This window comes from Cyrtonyx montezumae, unplaced genomic scaffold (genome assembly GCF_038088225.1).
Source record: "Cyrtonyx montezumae isolate F1298 unplaced genomic scaffold, pur_monq_1.0 scaffold_8, whole genome shotgun sequence".
In the NCBI taxonomy this organism is placed as follows: Eukaryota; Metazoa; Chordata; class Aves; order Galliformes; family Odontophoridae; genus Cyrtonyx; species Cyrtonyx montezumae.
The window spans coordinates 13168289-13183417 of record NW_027072089.1 but is presented as its reverse complement, the minus strand read 5'-3'; positions in this window follow the sequence as shown (position 1 = coordinate 13183417).

Below are 15129 nucleotides of genomic sequence, written 5' to 3'. Positions count from 1 at the left end.
AACTTGGAGATATTGTACTAAAGTACATGGTTTAGTGGTCAATAAGAGTGGTAGGTTGAAGCTGATGATCTTAGAGATCTTTTCCAACATTAATGATTGTGTTATTCTATGATTCTGTTAGGTATTCCCTAGGTCTGTACTAAAGAATAATTGAGAAAACAAAATCAGTCTAGCTCTCTCAAACAAGAAATATTTCTCCTGGTACTGCATTAAAGACTCATACATAAATACTTCCAAGATAATAAGAGTCAGAGAGCCACTGCTTTCATCAGTATGCCCTTAGCAGCAATTAGAACAAAATAAAAAGGGACATCTTGCCATTTCAGATTGAGACGGACGATAAGAATAAGTGTAAAAATTGGAGAAATGTGAAAGGTATTGGAAATCCATATTCAGGGCACTAATGCAAAGCAGTATGAGCACAAGCACTAAAAATCACTAAACTTTGACAAGCTTTGTGGAGCAACACAGCTCTGAAAGTAGAAAAACGTGTATGAAGTGTGAAATAGCCCATAAGTTAATAGCTGATATACTGCCTAATCTTTTCCAAGTTCCTTTACTAGGTCTAAACAGTCAGCAGCAGTGAGTGTAAATACAGCAGTTTCCTACTGCACCTGTGTTACTACCCTGATGTCAAGCGAGTGGAATTTTAGTAGGAAGAGTAAAATGTATTCTATAACGAGAAAGCGAGGCACAGAGGAAATGACATTTAACAAAATATGGCAGAGAAATAACACAGAGTGATTTTACTACAGCTCACAAATGTAGGCAGGAGGGAATTGCAGGGGAGTGGGACAGGCTCTTCTACATACCAGAATTCAGATAATCTTTATACTGAATTTGGATCCCTTCTTACTTGGAAACATTTGCAATGATTCAGGCTAATTTAGGCACTGAGCCGTAAGTATGTGGATCCCCTTGCATGTAATTTTCATGCATGAAGCAGCCAAAATCCTCTTTTGGAAATTCATTTGCTGTCCATGGAACAGTTAGCTCCCCTCTGAAAATCTGATAGCTGGGGAAAACAGCATAACTTTTTCTGCTATGAAAATATCAGCACTGGTATTTTGCACATTTTATTACAAAAATCTAGCAGTTGGTGCAGAAAAACTGGGCTTCTAAGCATGGAGTCCAAAATACTCTGAAATTCAGTCAGTAAAAGAGACAGCTGATGAATACAGCTCAGTAAGTCTGGCATTTCAGACTCTGTCCCTTTGCTGAGACCACCCATCAAGTGTTCACACAAGCCTGTGTGACTGGAGAAACATTATTACCTTCAAGCACTTTCATGAAGCTCATTAGCAAGTTACTCTGCCCGCTCTTTCTGGAATCATCATCATGTATCAGTCATGCATTGTGGCTATAGCATCAAACAAGTTGTATATACAGACTTTTTTATTCACAGTGCTATGTAGAACTGTGTAGATTCATTGTTTGCCAGAATAACAGTATAGCAAAAAAGAGCTCTGCTTCAGTTCTGTCTTTGTCCCTCTAGTCTGATTGAGAGGCCGCAGAGGTAGCTGGCATTGGTACAGTCATTTCCAGAGGGCTCTGGAGCTCTCTTCTGTCTGTGCCTGAGAAGCCCTGAGTGGGCAGTAAGTACTGCTTGTGGGGCTCTTTGTGTTTATGGTTATAAACATAATCCTTCTTTCAGATGCTCTGATGCTGAAAGCAGTATAAATCCCCTTGGCTCCTATAAAGAGTGAGGCTGTTCCGTAAAAAGGGTTTGCGGTTCTTTTCCTTCCTGAAGTACTGCAAAAAATGCTTTGTTTTAAAGCAGTTTTTCAGCATTTAATGGATATTTATATTGACAGATTATCCACCGAGTATTGCAACTTCATGATTCCCAATTGTTTTTTCTCCTGCAATGATGCTGAGTTCCTTTTATCTCAAAATGTTTTCCAGAAAAGGCTAGTGTCATTATTCTGCTTTAACAGCTAGAGAACCTGAAATCCTCAGAACTTCATCTCCATGGGCTGTCCCTGGTTCGTCTATATTTCAGTTTGAACAGGTCTTAGCTTACAGCCTTGTCTCACAGCACTTCCCAGTGGATGTATATTAAATGAATTCCTTTAGGTGCTTTATCTCTTCAGACAAGCTGCAGCAGATGTCCTAGGTGATGTGATATTCTACCTCCAAATCTTAATCTGTTCACTGCATAATGGAGGGGTGTAGTGTTTTCATTGGTAAGAGAAAAATAAATTCCAGGAAAGTCAGTTACTATTCACTTACTGTCTAAATAGGAGAAAACATTGCACAAAGTAGTTAGAAGTTTAGTTATTTTGTGTTCAAAGAGCTTTACTTGATCAAAGATCAATATTCTTGATGTGAATTTTCCTCAGTGTGAATCTCTTCCATCTCTTTAGAGCTTCCACTCTGTGTCTAGCCAAGAACTGGAAGAGAAGGTGATCACAGACCCAAAAATCTATCAGTTCCTGCAGAGTGAAAGTCCTTGGAATAGGCATTTTTATATTTGCTCATACAGTGGGAACATTTCTTTTCTCCTCCACCTGGAATATCTGCCATCTTATTTTTTCCCCATCAAAACCTTCAAAACAGTTTGGGATCATTTATTTCAAAACTCCCAGACACAATATGCAACCATTTCATGGATATGTGAATAAATGCATTTAGCTTAATGCTAAAAGAAGTATCAAAGTCTTGAGAAGACTGTTGGAGATTCGATGTTTGAACTGAATTTTGTACTATATTGTGTTCTCTACATTAAATATTTAGAAAAATTAATGAGGAAAAAGCCTACAGGAATGCAGAAAAATGTACAGTTTCCCATTCTGAGGGTTAAAAATATGCAGATCTGTGTATGTATTGGAGACAGCCATTACTGTTGGGTCAGGAAGTTTAGTTTACATTTCAGAGATGAAGAGTCTTATCTACCAACCCTGAAACAGTCATTTAAACTACATCTCAATTAGTGCCTGATGCAGTCAGGCCATAATTAATTTGCTATCTGAACAAGTTTATGTGCTTATAAATTAAGTCCAGCAAGTGAAGCTTTCAAAAGAGAGTTTCAGTTCTACAATGAAAAGCAGTGAAAGCCTAGAGAATGGAATCTTTTGAGAAGGAGTAAAATTACTACCATGGAAACTAATAGGGCAATAACTAGTACAGAGACTGCTCAGCTAATGGGGACTCCACACTGGAGCTTAGCAAAAGCTGTATATTTTCAATTGTGACATCAATGTTTGAAGCTCAAGTAGTTCTCCAGCTGTAGCTGTGGTGTAGCAGGCAGTGTGGGCTGTGCCTCGGTGCACACCCACCACAATTAGCTCTCAATTCCCATGAGTGCCAAAGAAGTAGTCTGGGGAATCCCATTGGGTCCAGATGAATCTCATCCGGTCCAGATGAAGATGCTGCTGAAGCACCCTCACAATAGAGACACCCACCAGCATGTGGGCAGTAACCCAGCATGTTGTTTAAAGAATTTGAGCATTACCTTATGCAAAGACCCTCAATCAATTTGTTTGTATTAAATCCTCTGTCTGTGAGTGTCTGTGCTGCTGGAGCAATGCTCCCAGGGCACTGGCAGTATGTGCACAGCAACCACCAAAAAAACAACTTCACCTGCACTGAAGCAGCCATCCTTCATTGTAGAGAGCAAACAAATCTCTCACCTACTTTTGAAACTCCTAATATGGACTTCAGCTCTTATGCTAATGCATTTTTTTATTATATAACTGAAAGTGCGGTGTCTTTAACAGATATCGTCTGCCACCTTCTAGATATATCTGGTGATTGACAGTGTCCTGACAGGAAGAACTGAATCAATTCTCTTGGATCCTTCACATCCTAGGGATCTATTGTAAGATCTTTGTTTTGAGCAAGACCTCCTGTGACCTCCTCTGCCCTCTTGCCTGGGACACTACTCTCCTACTTCTGGGGGTCTACCTAAGAGACTGTAACTCAAAGCTCCCTCTTCAGAGGGCGTTTTGAAGGACAAATACCTATCTATTTTAAACAGTTTCAAAGACCTTTGGTGACTGAGGTTACATGTTCCTGACAAATTGATTAACTGTTCTTCAAACTAGACACTTTTCTTTCCCAGCTTTCTCCTCTGTCACACATTTCCCTCATCCAATTCTTGTCCTTATCATCAACCCCTCTGTACAAACTCCATGATACCACCTTCCTTTTGCCTTCCTGTCAGTTTGCTTAGCTGAGTCAAACACACTTGATTTAGTCATCCCCTACAGAAAATGCCACTTTTCTTAATACCAAGGAAAGCATCTTCTTCTCTATGAATATGAAACATCTAAATGAGAACTCTTCATCAAACTTCAGAAGTACTGATGAAAGGAGAACTACTGAGCATTTTCCAGAATAAAAGCCACCTTTCTGGCAACAGTCTGACATCAGTTACATCATATTTAGATTTTGATTCCCTATAATTATCCCTTACACCTCTGTACAGCTCTTTTTCTTTTTTTTTAAAATATATATTCTTTTCAAGTGTAGCACTTGTGGTGTGCTCAACCTGTGGTATGTTTCAACTTCTTGATTTCAAATATATTCTCCAGTTTATTGTTTTAAATTCTAATGCTCCCCAATCCTTTCCGTCCCCCTTTGTTCATTATTTTCACATTTGAGGACCTCCATCCTGTTCCATTATTCAAGTCATTAACAGGGATATTGAACAGCACATGTAATTCTGTAGGACACAGCCTGTTATTGGTAATGGAGTGCAATCTTGAAACAATCTGTGCGTTCATCTTTTAATCCATTCGATTAATGCTTATTTCATAAACTTCATTAAAACACAGTGGCCAGGCAGTTAAAATCAAAATGTGGTTGTGAGGGTCTGGGCTGCCAAAGTACCCATTTAGTTGGATTTTCTGCAATAAAACAGTAATGGACCTTTTTCTAGAAATCTCCTAAAATCTTTGGCAGAACCTCAAGTCACATTGATGGAAAATCTATGGCAAAATAGGACTGACCTCCTCGGACTTTACTTAATGGTCTTTGTTCCCGAACATCCATTATTCGGAATCATTGCTAAGGTTTTAGTTTGAGCTCTCCAGAATGTCTTTTAATCTTTGTTTATTTTCATGAGATCTACTACAGATGAGCATCTCTCTAGGCATCAGTGTAATAGAATAGGATGTTAGGCACATACTTGTGGGAATAGTTCAGAAAAGTTGGCCTCAGTGAAATCTGGGGCTCTGGCTACTGTTAAAACTACTGCTGGCTCAAGTTACTCTATTTTTTAACTCCTTGATAAGTCATTCAAAACATAAGCTTCTCAGACTGTTTCAGTTTATTACTCTTTTCAAGTGAACTGATCTAAATTAGAATCTCCTGAGATCAATAGTTCATTTTTATCGCAGAGCATTTGAACTGTATCATATAGTCCAGATAAATCATCTTTCACTGCATTAGAAAGTTATAAAACTGCAGATCTGCAATATAAAGCTACTGTAGATTTGGTGCTAGGAAAATTATAAGTTATGACTATTTCTATTTTCTTACGGATATTTCTGATTAAGTGACATGTTCAAACACAGCAATTATTTTAATTGTAGATGTTTTCCCATACTGCATTACACATTTCTGTTTGGAACATACACTAAATAATGTATGTGAATCATAGAATCATAGAATAGCTTGGAATGGAAGGTACCCTAAGGATCCTCAAGTTCCAACTCCCCTGCCAGAGGCAGGGCCATCAACCTCCAAATCTGGTACTAGATCATGTTGCCCAGGGCCCCATCCAACCTGGTCTTGAACACCTCCAGGGATGGAGCATCCACAGCCTCTCTGGGCAGCCTGTTCCAGCACCTCACTGCTCACTCTTTAACTGACTTCCCCCTGACATCCAAGCTAAGCTTTCCTCCTTGAGCTTAAAACCACTCCCCTCGTCCTGTCACTGTCTACCCTTGTAATAAATTGATTCCCCTCTGGTTTATAATCCCCTTTTAAATACTGAAAGGCTGCAATGAAGTCTCCTCGCATCCTTCTCTTCTCCAGGCTGAACAAGCCCAGATCCCTCAGTGTTTCTTCGTAGGGAGATGCTACAATCCTCTGATCATCTTTGTGGCCCTCCAGTGGACCCTCTCCAACAGCTCTACATCTTTCCTGTACTGGGAGCCCCAGACCTGGGTGCAGTACTCTGTCTCACAAGGGCAGAGTAGAGGGGGACAATCACCTCCATGTCCCAGCTGTCCATCCCTCTTCTGATGGAGCCCAGGATACCATTGGCCTTCTGAGCTGCAAGAGCACACTGCTGGTTCATGTTCAGTTTTTCATCCACCAGATACCTGGGCCCTTCTCCACAGGGCTACTCTCAAGGAGTTATTCTCCCAGAACACATGAGATCCAGAGCTGAAGTTTTGAGTACCTTCAAAATGGAACTTGAAGTCATTGCAATGGGCTGATCAGTACAGGAATCCCAGGATCATAGGAAAAGTGGTGGTCAGAACCTCCAGAGGTCTGCACTCACCCTCCTACTCAAAGCAGGATCTGCATTGAGATCAGACCAGATTGCTCAGGGCTGTGTATAGATGGGATTTTAAACCCTTCCAGGATGGAGGTGGTACAACCCTGGCAACCTGCTCCAATGCCTATCTTCTTCCTATACCTAGCCTCAATTTCTCTTTTATTTTGCTGTCCCCTGGCCATGGCTGTGAAGAGCCTGGCTTCATCTGCGTGACAATCTTCTCTTGGCTGTGGGGCTGCTGTTAGGTCCTCCAAAGCTGTCCCTTCTCCATTCGAACCAGCCCAGCTCCCTCAGCCCCTCCTCACATGGCTGGCCTGAGCATCGCCGTGGCCCTCAGCTGAACTTGCTCCAGGTGACTGATGTCTTTCCAGTGACATTTTGCCTTCCAAAGATGATTGCTCTTTGATTTTCATCCTGCTTTAGTTCATGTATTAAGCCATTATATGCTGTAGGCTGATCAAGAACTGCCACAGTTAAGGTCATTACTGGAATTTCAGAAGCAGATGATATGACATTGAATAAAACCACTCCAATTTTTTCTCTGAAACATCCTTTTTCTTTTCTTTTTTTTTTTCCCTCGAAGAAAAATAACCTTGCAAACAAAATAGATGAGGTATTTGAGCAATTTTTTTTTTTGCTTTCACTGTTTTCAACAGAGAATATTCTTAAGCATGTAGGGTTTTTTTTTTCCTCATCTTGCCTAATTCACAGTAAGTAAAAATAAACAATGGGGTTTTAACATCTGTTTAAGGTATAATCCTTTTGCTGCAAATAAGTCTTACTGCAGGCCTGCAGAAGAGGTGAATTATGCTATGTTTCAGTGCAGAACACCTGATGTAGTGGGACATCTGCAGAGCCACACAAGCAGGAGCACGTGTAGGGTACTGGTGGGGGACTGCAGCCACCCAAACCTACAGTGACCCCTTTCCATAAGTCTTCTTCACATGGTGAATGTGAAGGGCAAGCTTTCAGAAAGGCATCAGATTCAGATTAGAAGTTATCGTTATGGTCTTGGGTATTGATGTTAAAGAAAACATTGAATATGATTTCCAGGATATTATCTATCATCCTATTCAAAGTGTGGTTCGAGAAAGCAGTTACACACCTGATGGAAAATAAGGACATGACAATAAATTTGTCATGAAAACTTCCATAGATTTTCTGACCGTTTTAGCATTGTTTCTGCCGGACTTGTGGCACTTCCATGTTTTAGATGCTGCCTTACAGGGCTGCATATTATCATCTCACTGCATTGCCAGAGCTGTAGGTAGGTAACCACGTCCGTGAGTTCAATGTTAATTGTTTAATACCCATTGCAAGTTGTATACTTTAAATCACTTTAATCCATTAGGTCAGTGCTCCACTGTGGTCTGCCTGCACCAGCATTATTCAGTATTTGTGTTATTGCTATAGACAGAGCCATACTGAATACGTTTATTAACTTTTTAGATGACTTCCATCTGGAAAATGTTACCTGGATGACTGCAAAATGAGATTAGAATTCAGAATGCTTTTGACAAATTGGATAAAATATTTAAACAGAAAAAGAATATGCAATTCAATCAAGCCAACTGAAAGGTTTTTATACACAGGCAGAGATAATAATCTACTCAAATATGCGACCACCAACATCAGGTAAGCACCAGTATAATAGGAGAAGATTTGACTTGGAAAGGGAGCACTTAGTAAATCACAAGGTGAACCAAAGTCAATAAGACTGTACTGTTTCCAGACAGGTATCTGCTGCTGCGAAATGTATGCACAGCATTTTGTCTGTAAGACACATGGTGGAAGCTTTTCTCCTTTCAGTGCTGGCATGGTCTCAGCTGGAGCATACTCCCAGCCCGGCGTGGTGCAGCTACTGGTGAGCGTCCAGGGGATGCAATGGGCCAAAACCACAGCCTGGAGGAACCGGAGCTGCCTGCTGAAAGGGAGAGAACACAGAAACATGATCAGCGCCTCCAGCACATAGAAAGTAGTTGTTGAGGCTGAAAGAATTAATTCTCCATTATGAAATCATGGCTTAAATTACAGTGAGCTTTAAGTTAGGCACTAGGAAAAGTTTTCTAATGGCAGGAGTAATTAAGCAAGGAAATAGACTGCATGAGGAATATCCAGCACTTGAGGCTTTTTAGAAGAGGCTAGAAAAGTACATGCGAGTTGTATAGGAATGGACAACCCAGCCATAGTATTGGGCAGCTCAGGTTTCAGTGCTAGTGAACAGAGAGGACTGGGTTTTTCTACATGTAGACACCATGGCTTTGTTAATCTGTGATCTGTGTAACACTAGCACACAGGTGGCCTGGAGCAAACTCTCCAATTATTGATGTTTGCAAACCCCAAGAAGAAGGCCTATTTTGACAGGTAACATAAAAACACTAGGAACATGGAGGGCAGGGCATTACAACAAACCTGACTGTCTCTTTGGGATGAGTTTAGCTCAGAGGCAATGCAGGATTCCAGGCCCAGCTGATGCCCCAGTGTGCTGGTGTGAACATATAAGAGGAAGCACTGTTCTAGTGAGTGAATGCACCCAAGTTTTGTAATAACCAGCATATTCAGGTGCCTTCCTGCTAGATTTTGCTTGGACAAAATTTCTCATTCATATTTGAAAACTGGGGGAAGGGAGGAGGGAGTTAGAGAAAGAATATTTTTATAGTAGGAACACTCTGGGCAATGGGGGAAGGGAGGAGGAAGGCTGGAGAAAGCATATTTTTATAGTAGGAACACCAATAAGTATTTTACCAAGTCAGCTCATACGTCGTTATCCTAAAGACAACTGCAGAACCCAGATCCTTTGCAAAGAGAAAACTAGCTCCAAATTTATCAACAGATTTTTATATCAGAGAAAGCAAGCACCAGACTCCTTACATGTCATATTAAACGCAAACTTATCAGTATTTACCATCCCTGGTATCATCAGGAAGCTCAGGGACTTGATTACAGTCATCATGACAATGCTATAATAAAAGATTATGAATAGTTTGTTGCTGACTTGGGAGCAATCTGGAAATCTTGTGTCATAAAATTAGCATTCAGTCTCTTTAACTTTATTATACTAAAAAAGTTATAAAAACTCTCAGTGTAATTTTTACTGTGTTCCATGCACAAGAGAGCCATTATTTAACTCTTCGTTTAATTTCCAGATGCTGTATATGCACCATAAAAAAGGTATCCAGAGAACCCAAGCAGGAAACAGGCTTATGGTAGGCAGCTCAGAGGTAAGTGTGTGTGGAAAATACCATTAAAATTATAGCTTATCTAGTGTGTTTTGCTTCCCTAAACTAGGAATATTTCAACAGTTTCCATGGGTTGAGGGCTTCAGGCTCTAGGGCTGACATCCCTGCATCCTGCCAAGTCGGCTGGGAATCCAGGACACTGCCCTTGGGGAACACATATGCGCTGCAATGTGAGGTGCTGAATCCAGGACCCTTGTCTGCCATGAAACTCAGCTGCTGTGTTCCACTGGGAGCCCCTGCAAGGATGCATCACTCCATGCCAGAGTACAGAGCAAGAGTGGCAGCCTTTGGTGTCACAGCTGGACTCACGCTGCTCTTGGCCTTTCATCCTCCACCAGAGGCAGAGGGAGGACCACATTTAGATCCTCCATTTGCTATCCAAAGTGTCGGAATCAAGTTCAAATGTTGCGTGACTGCCTTGGACATTGTCCTTTTGTCTGTGGACACAGCTGTCTGGTGCTCCTCGAGGCAAACGTGGCAACCTCTCTGTGACCTGGTGTGCTGCCAGCCTGGCTGTCACTTCAAGACAGACTGCGTGCCAGCTCTGCAGCTTAAATCCCTGTAAAACCCATTGGTTGCAGTGGTTCATACTGGATGTGGACAGGAGGAGCCTCTTGATCTCATGTTACATATTTTTTGCAAAGAAAAGTTTAGAAGTCCTCCAGGAAAGAAAAGTGCTGGAGTGATGGCCTGCATGGCACAGGCAGGCAGGATGTGGGCACTGCTTGAACAGAGGCAAGCTCAAGAATTCCTGGTTGCTTGGTGAGCCTTTATGTAAGATATCCCTTCAACTGCTTTTACCAAGTTGCTCTTGGTATATATATAAAAATATGTAGGCAATAGATGAGAAAAAAAAAACAAAAACAATTAGTTTTGCACTGGTGAGAAATAATGCAGATCTCATTATGTCTTTAACAAACTGATTTTCAATATATATTGTAATGTATGCTCGTGACCCAAATATACTTAGGAAGAGCATGACAACAAAATCTATATTTGCAAGTGTAATAAGAGAACTAGCACAGTAAAGTTCCTATATTTTATTAGCAGGATAAAAACAATTAAAATTATATCCAGGTAGTAACTTAGGAACCAAATGTCATAGCTCTCTCTTTTGCTGCCAAAATATGTGTACTCTGTTCCTAACAATCTCCTTCCCCAAGGAAAAATAAATGTATCTAAGAAATACTTGTTAGCAATGCAATTACAGGCTTAATTCCCCAACCAACTTCAGACATCATAAAAACAAAAACAAGCAGAAGCCCTTTGCAAGAGCAATGGAAAAGAGAGAGGAAAAACAGTGTTCAGCGAAAGATAATAATATATTTTGATAACAAAAGCTGACACACACTTTGACAATAACATTTGAGGAGTTATTAGTATTTGTTTTTTCCAATGTACTGTTCTTTTCTTTTAAACTGCAGCCTAGAGTGAAAAACCTTTTCTAAGGGCAGATTATTTGCTACTGCAGAACAGGAGTTTTGGGGCACTCCAGCACCAAAGTAGCTTGCCAGAGTCTCAGGAAAGCAAAGCAGTTGTATCAAAATAACATTTCTTGGCACTGCTTATTTCTCAAGGTCTGGTCTGCCTGAGGAACTTAATCAGAGCTGGGTTATTTGGGCAATGTGGATTCAGCCATGACAGATGATACACCGGGAAGCTTACCCAGAACATTTTTTAAATGCTGGCCCTAAGAAAATATGACAAAATAAATTGCTTAAATAATTAAAATGAAAGAGACAAAAGTGCTAAACCTGATTTTTTTCCGTGACTGTACAGGTTACACACATATTCATATCATACCTGGTAGAAGAAATGTCCTTCAAGAAGTCTGGTGCTGGCCATACAACATTTGCAAGATTTTATCTGTGGTATCCTTCAAGACACCCACACTGAGGTCTAGATTCATCACACATCTCCTCACACATTTATTACATGGTCCCTGCTGAGCCTGGGCACAAAGGGTCTCTCACTATCCAGAGCAAGGTCTTGAGCATCTTCAGAGATGCCTGCCTGAGCTCTGGAATGGGTGTCTCATACCATTTGCTTCACAAGGAGCCTAAGAGAATCTGAGCTTAGATACTTCTCAACATGGGAAGTAGGTTTCTGATACTCTTAACCTTCTGTAGAAGAATTCATATGTGGTTTGACAGCAGTATACACTTACTATCGCAGGTAATGGTGTATCATGCTATGCTCTTCTAGAGCTTCATTCACAATGAATGTCTTTCTTTGACATGGGCTTGAAAAGTTAAAAGTCTTTTTTTCTCCAAAAACTGTGTAATTGGAAATAACCTAAGACATTGTAGAGGACATCTGCCCCTCACTACTGGCATAGTCAGTGCCTATCGTAAGTGTCCCTTCTTCTGAAATATTGAGATCAAACCCAAGATAAAAACATTGATGTTTAAAAATTCAGTATTGTAAAATATTGAATGTTAACATCCTTTTAATGATTTTTAAATTGGCTCTAAATCAGGGCAGATATTTTCCTTTTGACAGTCATTTCCTGCATTACTAGCTTCACAAGAAGGGAGAAGTGCTTTTTCTCTCAATTTGTCATAAGAGAAGGCCTTAAGCCTTGGATCCCCAAATGACTTATCATAGAATTGTAGAATCCTTAGAGTTGGAAGGGATCTCTGAGGGCTATCTAGTCCAATTCCCCTTCAGTGAGCAGGGGCATCCATAGCTAGGTCAGGTTGCCCAGGGCCATATTCAGCCTCTCCTTGAAAGTCTCCAGGAATGGATCATCAACCACAACACTGGGTAACCTGTCCCAGTGCCTCACCACCCACACTGTAAAATATTTTTTCCTTATATCTAATCCAAATCTACCCTCCCTGAGCTTGAATCACTTCTGTGGCCCTCCTCTGGATGTCCCTCCCCTACTGAGGGCTCCACTGAGGGCGTAGTACTCCAGGTGAGACCTCAACAGCACAGAGCAGAGGGGCAGGATCATCTTCCTTGCCCTGCTGGCCACGTTTCTTTTGGTGCAGCTCAGGATACGGTTGGTTTTCTGGGCTGCAAAAGCACATTGCTGGCTCATGTCCAGCTTACCATCCACCAGGACCCCAGGTCTTTTTCAGCAGGACTGCTCTCAATCCTTTCTTCCCCTAGTTTGCATTGATAACGTGGGTTGCCTCAACCCTCGAGGTGCCTCAAGGTGCAAGACCTTGCATTTAGATTTGTTAAATCTCATGAGGTTCACCTGGTCCCACTGTTCAAGCCTGTCTAGGACCCTCTGGATGGCATCCTGTCCCTCTGCTGTGTTGACTGTACCCCATAGCTTTGTGTCATCAGCAAACTTGCTGAGGGTGCACTCAACCCACTGTAGATGTCTTATGCCTGGAAAAGTACCAGCCAAAGGCACTGGAGCTCCACATGGATGAAGAAGTATATTCTTACTATAAATGCAAACGTTCCAATAATCAGGCCCTGAAATCACAAGTACCTGGTGCCCCAAGTCACAGGCAATGAAGTACAGAGCTACTTAAGTTGATGCCAGAGAAAGGTGAAGAACTGTGTTGATGATCTGTAAGATATCTCATGCCTGGTAACACTGACTACTTTCACTGGCATTTTCAATTAAGATATGTTCAGAATTACCTTCTCTACGTTTAAGCTTTCAGTATCTACTGTCATAATGACAGCATGAGAGCTTTTATTTTTTCATTTTTAAAGTGTGGCTGATTAGAGTCGAAATGGGATCAAGGATATTCTTTTCTCACTGATGGAGATTGTGGGTAATAATGGTAAGAGACTTCCGTTTGTGAAAGCCAGTGTGATGTCTCACATGTCTGTATTGGATGCAAATCTGGAGAAATGTCCTTGACTGTTGCTGTTAGAACTGGCGTGATTGGATATGTGACATTTTAATGTAGATTCAGAAACAAACTGTATTATTACTGAAAGCAGAAGATGAATTTATCGAGATGGTCTGAATAATTCTACAGACAGCTGCTGTCTCTCTCTTAATGACTTTTAGTGTCTGCAAAAGGAGGAAACACAAGTCTTTGTGAAAGAGAAATCTCTGAAGAGATTTCATTCTATCCTGCCTCACAGCCTGTTTCCTGAGAAGCACAACCTTCAGCACTGACAGCAATAAACACAAAACAAAGGTGCTGGGAGTGATCTATGGCTTTGTTTCGCTGGTATGTAAAAGCTTAAGACCCCTTTGCAAAATGATGGAAGATCATCTATCTCACTAACAAAAGTTTCATGCTTCCAGTGATTGAAACAGAGATAGTCTTTATCTGCAGTCTTATGAGGTGGATTTTAAGTTTTCCTAAAATTGAGGCTGTTTATATTTGATACTTTGGCATAGGGTATTAGAAAGACTGGGATTTGGTGTAAACAAGGTCCCAGTCCAGATTTATTTTTTGGAAGTTTCTAATCAGTGACAGAATATTAGTGTTTGAAAATTTCTAAAGGAAAGGTGAGTTGGGAAGCACAGATTGACACTGCAGTAATGGTGGCATTTATGGGATGGGGAACCAGCAGAAGCCCTTACTGAGTATGAATTATGAGCCTGTTTTATATTCCAGGATGCACAGCTGGAAAAGCTGCATTCCTTGTCCTTCCTTCTCTCTTGGCTATAGAATGAAAATTGCTATTTAATGGCATTTCTGTGGTGGAATGTAATGTGGTAGGTGCCCTATGTTCATAGCTTGGTTATTAGGGAAATATACTTCTTGGAAAGAGTGATGAGATATTGGAACAGGCTGCCCAAGGAGGTGGTAGAGTCACCATGTCTGGAAGTTTTCAAGAAAAGGGTGGATGTGGCCCTGAGAGCCATAGTCTAGAGTGGTCACAGGCATGAGCTGATGGTTGGACTAGACAATCTTATTGATCTTTCCAACCTTAATGATTTTATGATTCTCTGATAACTGTGAGCTGAGGCTCTTCTCAAAGCTAGTCTTGCCAGCTATCTACATTGTCAGACCCCAGTAAGTGGCTGCATCATTAACAAAAAAAACCCAACATTAAAGAACAGCTTTGTAATGTCTAGGAGAAGTTATGAAGTCCCAGAAGTGAGATACAAAATCAATCTCTTCCATCAAGTTGGCTTTAAAGGTGTGTAGGTGTGTATAAGCATCTGGAAAAATGCTCTTGAGATAAGGACAGGAGAGGAGCAGAGATGATAGACATTGTGGAAAAAAACCCTTCATATTTCTGTCATATTCTGGTGGCTGTCGAGAAACACGTTTGAGATACTTGAGCTCACAGGCTCTGGGGAAGTGTTGGCACAGCTGACACATGGAAGGCAACATGTGGATGCCATAAAAATAATCTTTTGCATGGATGTGATGTACAAACGCCTTCTGCACAAATGAACCTCAGGCAGGGTACGTGTCCATATGTCCTGCAAGCTGGACAACAGGAGGGGAGATCCCAGCTCATTGCATACCAACTAAGCTACTCATGACAAAAAAAAATAGC